General features: G+C 47.3%; 1 non-coding gene across 1 annotated transcript; it reads right to left on the reverse strand.

Annotated features, from left to right (window-relative positions):
* Positions 1 to 1,348: 1,348 nt before the first annotated feature.
* Positions 1,349 to 1,431, reverse strand: TRNAL-CAG (transfer RNA leucine (anticodon CAG)). The gene has a single exon. It is a non-coding gene; the product is annotated as a tRNA-Leu (tRNA).
* Positions 1,432 to 7,176: the final 5,745 nt, after the last annotated feature.

Genomic DNA, 7,176 nt, shown 5'->3' on the forward strand with positions numbered 1-7,176 from the left:
TTCCTCAACGTGTGTGGAATAATTAGTGACCAGTAACCACGGATCCAGTGATCTCCGGCGAGTGACTGGAGTGAATTAGTGCTGACTCGTGCATATGGATTCAGTTATCAAGCGTCCCCGGTGTGGCCGAGAGAGTCGTGGTGGTACATCATGTGGTCGCCAAAGAATTTTGAATGAATCTATTTTAAACTATTTTTTTTATTTTACCAGGTAAGGCCCACTGAGCTAATAGCTCTTGTTGAGAAACGACCCGGCCACACAAAAGAGCCCATTGAAATGGCTTATCACGTGGAAATGTATAGCAACCAAATCTAGTTCAAGTTCATTTATTAGGTATAGCCCTGTGAGCCATTCGGCTCTTGAATCGGGTGCAACCGCAACAAAAAAAAACATGAACAAAAAAACATCTTAAAGTGAATATGTGACTGAGTGCAAACAGAAAACACGAGAAAAGACAGCAAAATATTGCAGAAAACGCACCGTACACACCAACGCTGTGTGCAAAAATCCCAGTGGGATGCAAGTCAAACAACCAACAACAAAATACTCTGAACGCGTGATGTTGATTATAAATGTGGAGGTGAAAAACCGGAGGACCCGGAGAAAAATCCACGCGACCACGAAGAGAGAGAGAGAGAGACACGCAAACTCCAAATACACAACAGGCGTCAGGGTTCGGGATTGAACTCACGACCTCCTGTATACCTGGCGAGGTAGTCAACATCTCGCCACTGTGGCACCTTATCGTTCGGCAGGACGCGTTTCGTGGGGCAAAATGTGGGTAACGCGTACCTCTTGCAACACGTCTCGCCAGCAGCGTGGGAGATGTTACAAACAGCCCTCCAGCAGTGGTGCGAGCGAGCAGTTGCAGGGCTGCGCCTCTACACATCTCGCAGGTACCAGCAGGAGGCGTTGCTGTGACCGCAGTGCCGATAGCACCCCCTCGTGGCGTGACACAGCATCGCCTTTAACAGCGAGCGTGGTTTTTGTCGAAGGCTGTTGAACAGACCGATGTGAAGCTTCGTGGGGGTTTTTTTTATTCAAATTAAATTCACCGAGACAAACGTACGACAAGTTGATGTCATTAGGCAACTGGGTGATTGAATGGCAGCGCACTGATTTTGCATTGACTGCAGACAGTAAATGTACACTGCACTCATTCAACACCCTTCAATAATACGTCAACGAACAGCAATTTGAAAGTTGCCTAAATCCAGCGGCGTGGTTGGTAAACGCTTTAAAAACTTCACAAAATCTCCGCTTAAAATGCGACGAAAGCATTCGAATAATGAAATGTGGTCTGGTAACGACGACGTCGACAACAGCAAAAAATAAAATAAAAATTCCATGTCAGAAGTGGGATTCGAACCCACGCCTCCAGGGGAGACTGCGACCTGAACGCAGCGCCTTAGACCGCTCGGCCATCCTGACACCGCTGTGGGTCTCCAGTAAAACCGTCCACTTAACACCAAACAACACGTGGAATTTGATGTCATGTTTGGTGATGTTTCGTATCGTAAACACAATAAACAAACCAACGATAATCATAATAAAGGTTTTTTTTTCGGTTAGATCGCGTAAATATATAAATATGTCGTTAAAACATGCCACCACCCGACAGCCAACTAGTAAGGGTTGTCACGTAAGGGGCCGTCCATAAATGACGTCACGCACCTGGGGGGGGGGGGTCAGACATTTGTGACGATGTGTGACGAAGGGGAGGGGGGGGGTTAAGAAATGTGACGTCACATCAAAAAGTACAACTTTAAATAAATATAGAATTGTTATAACACTAATTTTTATAACAACACTAATTTTTATAACAACACTAATTGTTATAACAACACTCCTACAACATCAGAGTGCAGCGCCACATTAAATACGCACTACAATGACAATAGTTTAAAGCGATTTTAAGCATGTTTTATATTCAAAATGGAAATATGGTTTTGGGGGGGGGGGGGGCAGGGCTTTGTGACGTCATATTTGAGGGGGGGGGTCTGACTTTTTGTGACGCCGTGTGACGAGGGGGGGGGGGTCAAAAATCGTCAAAATCGCGTGACGTCATTTATGGACGGCCCCTTAACAGAACGTGCCAATTCGTCACTAGTCCAGCCACACCGGTGTGTTGGAGAGCCAAGCCACAACATTTACAATCCGAGTACGACGTTTCGCCAGTAATTACAACCAGCTTCATCAGGCGACAGCCAGATTTGTGGAAAAGTCCTCCCGTTTCGTTCCTTATGTAGAGGTGTAGATGTGTTGACCACGCTTCTGCACTCTTGCGCAATGATAGGGAGGTGGGATTAATGAGTCAACTTACATTTACCGATTGATGCGCCTGCTGCGTTGTGGAGTGGTTTCGGCAGGGGCGGTTTCTTCATTAGGGCGATTGGGCGACGCACCACCAATCTCATTCAACCACAGAGTCACGCTAGCCGTCACTGTGCCTCTGGATATAGTCCAATCAGCGTCATGTCACGTTCTGTGGAGTACCGCCTCTTTTTGGGCGATTTCACTCCGGCTGAGAATCCGCCCAGAGTGGCCCCATAGACTTACATTCAAAGATGTTTTTTTCGACCGGGGGGCGCTCCAATGCATTATCTATGGCTTCCGGGAGGGCTCGCACTAACGTGCTTACGTCATCATACGTAAGCACGTTTCATCCAACAATATAATTTGTCGCCACCTAGTGGAATCTTTAATAAAAGAAACTTGAGTGGATTATATTAATAGTGAGTATAGAAACAAACAAGGAGATGTATTGTAAGAGTCACTTTATTTTTCATTAATATTAAAGAAGTGAAGTTGCCTTTACATGCTTAAGCTGTTAATGTATCAATTGCATGGGTGGACCTTATCCTTATCAATCATCCAGACATTTGCCCCCCCTGAGAGATTTTGCAGGAGCCGCCACTGGGTTTCGGTGGTCCATGTTGTTTGTCGTTTATTGTTAAAATTCCGTCACAGTTCCTATGATCACTGTTTCATTGCTTTATTTTGGTGATTTCGAAAAAAATACTGGTTTGGCCATGTTTGTTGTAGTACAGAGTTAGACTGATGGCCTTAATCTAAGTTGTCTTGTTGTTGTTGTTTGACTTGCATCCCACTGGGATTTTTGCACACAGTGTTGGTGTACGGTGCTTTTGTGGAATATTTTTCTGTCTTTTCCTGGATTTTCTGTTTGCACTTAGCCACATATTCACTTTAAGATGTTTTCTTGTTCATGTTTTTGTTTTTTGTTTGTTGCGGTTGCGCCCGATTCAAGAGCCGAATGGCTCACAGGGCTACACCTAATACATGAACTTGAAATGAACTTGAACATTATGCATGTGCATTATGCAAGCCCTTTAAACTTGTCCTTTCTGTCTATTGTGTTTATTTAAATAGCCCTACCAACGGTAGGGCTATTTAAATAATGTATTATTTGATGATTCGCTTCCACGCAGCACTAAGGCGGTAGCTATCAGAACGGTTAAATTATTTTGATTTCTTTCAATTTCGATAGATTCTCTAATTAGTCTTGGCCAGTAGTAGCTAGTTTTGCACGAAACTTCAACATTATCAAAATCAATTGAGTGTCCTTGTTGGCACGCATGTTCTGCTACTGCCGACAGTTGCAGTTGGGATAATTTAATATTTCTCTGATGTTCTTTTAGTATCGTGCTGATCATTCGTCCTGTTTGCCAAACATAACATTTACCACACGTGCAGTTAATCCTGTACGCACCTTCTGTTGATAGCTTCGGTAATACACCTTTTGTACCAGATATTAGAATCTGTATTTTATGTACTGTGCCAAACATCTGGCTAGTTTATCAGTTACTCCCGCAATGCATGGTATTTTGATCATTTTAATTACTTGGGCAGATTCGATGCTCTTGTTAGTTGATTTGTTTTTGGTATTCAATTCCCTGTTGATTTGTGCATCATTGTAACCGTTAATTTGCAGCGCTTCTTTAACATGTTGAATTTCACTTCTCAGACTGTCACCATCTGACACTTTCTTAGCTCGATGAATGAGCGTCTTGATAAGAGCAGATTTCTGTGCGGGGTGATGGTGTGACTCTGCATTCAGATAGGCGTCAGTATGCATTTTCTTTCGGTAAACACCGTGTGTTATATTCTTAGGTTTTTTCGGTAAAGTCACGTAGGTAAAACATTAAAATTAATAAAAGTAAAATAAAATAAAAATCACGACGTTTCGGAGGCAACACAAGCTTCCGTCTTCAGGTGGAACCGTCACAGCCACGACAGCTGTATCAAGTACTTGACTTTACTGAAAAAACCTAATAATATGAATCCTTGCAGTCACGAAAGCTTCAAATCTAGAACCGTGTGTTATTTTACCATTTCTACCCCGTCCGAGCAGAATATCAAGAAATGGTAGACTTCTGTAAGCTTCCACTTCCATGGTGAACTGGATGGAATGGGTTTTACGAGTTGAGATGATTTAGAAATGCGTTCAGTGTATCTTTGCCGTGTGGCCCGACCACCAATGTGTCATCCACATATCTCAACCAAGCAGATGGTTTTAGTGTGCTTGAAGCTATTGCTTTTGTTTCAAAATCTTCCATGTACAAATTCGCAATCACAGGAGACAAAGGAGAGCCCATTGCTGCTTCTTACTTGTGTTTATAGAAGTCACCTTGCCACAAGAAGTAGGTGTTCTTTAGACAGTGTTCATCTCGTCTTGGGATATCTTTGGCTAAACCTTTGTTCGTTACCAGAGTATCGAGTAATTTAATTGACTCGTTGACCGGAACCATCGTGAACACAGAGGTAACATCAAAACTTACGAGAATATCATTAGGATTAAGATTAATATCTTTAATTATATTTTCGAGATGTTCAGATTTTTTAAAAATCCTTTATATTAAGTTCACTTGCTTGCGCGCTTACGACCGTGCAAATCTTTCGGTCGCTTTTTAACCCACTTCCCGTGATCCAATCGAGCTGACATTTTCCACACAGACTCGTTGTGCGAGACAATTAATGTTTGTGAAATTTTTTCCCTAAATTTTACATTGTTTAGGGAAAACAAATTAAATATTTAATTACCAATTGCTTAATACTGGCAATCATCTGACCCATAGGTGGCAGCCATCTCAAGCCAGAGGACGAGAGGACTCTAGCCGCCACGCATATAAAGGATTTATAGTGAAAAACTTTGTTTTTACGGGTTAATTTTTTTTTTATGAATGAAGAGGTCCTACCGATGTAGGCCTGTATTTGTTTCGTTACGTATTGTGCTAATTTGTAGGTGTCAGAGCCTATTGTACTAACTATGGGTCTTAATGGGACATCAGGTTTGTGAATTTTTGGTAGCCCGTAAAGCCTCGGTGGTTTTGATGCTCTGTGTTGAACTTCTTTCGCACCGTACGTAGACAACCGTGCTAATCGGAGGTGCAGGGGAAGGGCAACAAACTGAATACAAAAAGCAGTTTTAAATCAATTAGTTTGTCAAGCTAGACGATTTAAAACTACAAAGCTCCCAGTGGCTCCCGAATATCGGAAGAGCGTTCCAGACGGCCACCACAGAAGCGCATCTGAACGCGGATTTGAATCAATGCTGTTGTAAATGATGCCCTCCCGGACGATCGTGTAACTAATGGGTTGTATTACAAACACGGTATTTTTTTTATGTGGAGAGATAGATACTAAGGCTGCTTATTTAATGTTTCGTAATTAATAAGCCTCGACTATGAATGAAAAACTGCCAAGACAACTAATCGGGTTGTCAATATTAATTTAGAATTCGACGAATGCGAGTGATAGCTTTCGCTCACATAAACACAACTTTGTAAACAATCGAATACAGTAAAAAGTATATATTTTAAATCGCTTAAATCAACACGTCGTAATATTAAAACGCGAAAATCACCGCCATCCTCCCTCCCCGCTCGCCGTAGTTATTTTTGCCGCAGTGACGTTCCCGAAGGAGTGACGTCAACCTTGATTGTGACGTCATTTCCAGAGCAGTTTCATTGATCGCGTGTATGACGTCATCGCGTTTTCGCCTCGCGCCTCCGCGACGTCATTGCCCGCGGGACAATCTCGCAAACATCCGACGTGCCGACGTCATCACCGCTCACGATTGAAGAAGTTATTTGGGTGGACATGAAGTCACGTCTTGGTGGGGGGGGGGGTGGAGGGGTGGGGGGTGAGTGGGGAGTGAGTGGGGGTGAGTGGGGGGGGGGGTGAGTGGGGAGTGAGTGGGGGTGAGTGGGGGGGGGTGAGTGGGGAGTGAGTGGGGGTGAGTGGGGGGGGGGGGTGAGTGGGGAGTGAGTGGGGGGGGGGTGAGTGGGGAGTGAGTGGGGGTGAGTGGGGAGTGAGTGGGGGGTGAGTGGGGGGGGTGAGTGGGGGGTGTGGTGTGGGGGGGGAGTGGGGGGGGAGGGGGAGGGGGGGAGTGGGGGGTGTGGGGGGGGTGGAGTGGGGGGGGGTGAGTGGGGGGGGTGGGTGGGGGGGGGTGGTGGGGGGGTGTGAGTGGGGGGGGGAGTGGAGGGGGGTGAGTGGGGGGTGGAGTGGGGGGGTAGTGGGGGGGGGGTGAGTGGGGAGGGTGAGTGCGGGGGAGTTGGGGGGGGGGGAGGGGGGGGGGGGGGGGGAGTGGGGGGGTGAGTGGAGGGGGGGGTGTGGGGGGGTGTGAAGGGGGGTGGGGAGGGGGTGAGTGCGGGGTGTGAGGTGGGGGTGAGTGGGGAGGGGGTGAGTGGGGGGTGTGAGTGGAGGGGGGGTGAATGGGGGGTGAGTGGGGGGGGTGAGGGAGTGGTGGTAGGGGTGAGTGGGGGTGGTGAGTGAGGGGGGGGGTGAGTGGGGGGGGGGTGAGTGGGGGGGGGGTGAGTGGGGGGTGAGTGGGGGGGGTGAGTGCGGGGGGGTGAGTGGAGTGGGGGAGTGGGGGGGTGAGTGGGTTGGGTGTGAGTCGGGGAGGGTGCGGGTGAGTTGGAGGGGGTGAGTGGGGGTGAGTGGGGGGTGAGTGGGGGGTGTGGAATTGGGGTGGTGAGTGGGTGAGTGGGGAGGGGTGGGTGATTGTGGGCGGTGTGAGTGGGGGTGTGAGTGGGGGGGTGAGTGGGGGGGGGGGGCGTGTGTGGTGGGGGGTGTGTGAGTGGGGGGGTGTGAGTGGGAGGGGGGGTTGAGTGGGGGGTGGAGGGGTGGGGGTGTGAGTGGGGGCGTGTGGGGGGG

The sequence above is a fragment of the Lethenteron reissneri genome, chromosome 4 (assembly GCF_015708825.2).
Source record: "Lethenteron reissneri isolate LAM-NWPU_2019-01 chromosome 4, ASM1570882v1, whole genome shotgun sequence".
Lineage (NCBI taxonomy): Eukaryota > Metazoa > Chordata > Hyperoartia > Petromyzontiformes > Petromyzontidae > Lethenteron > Lethenteron reissneri.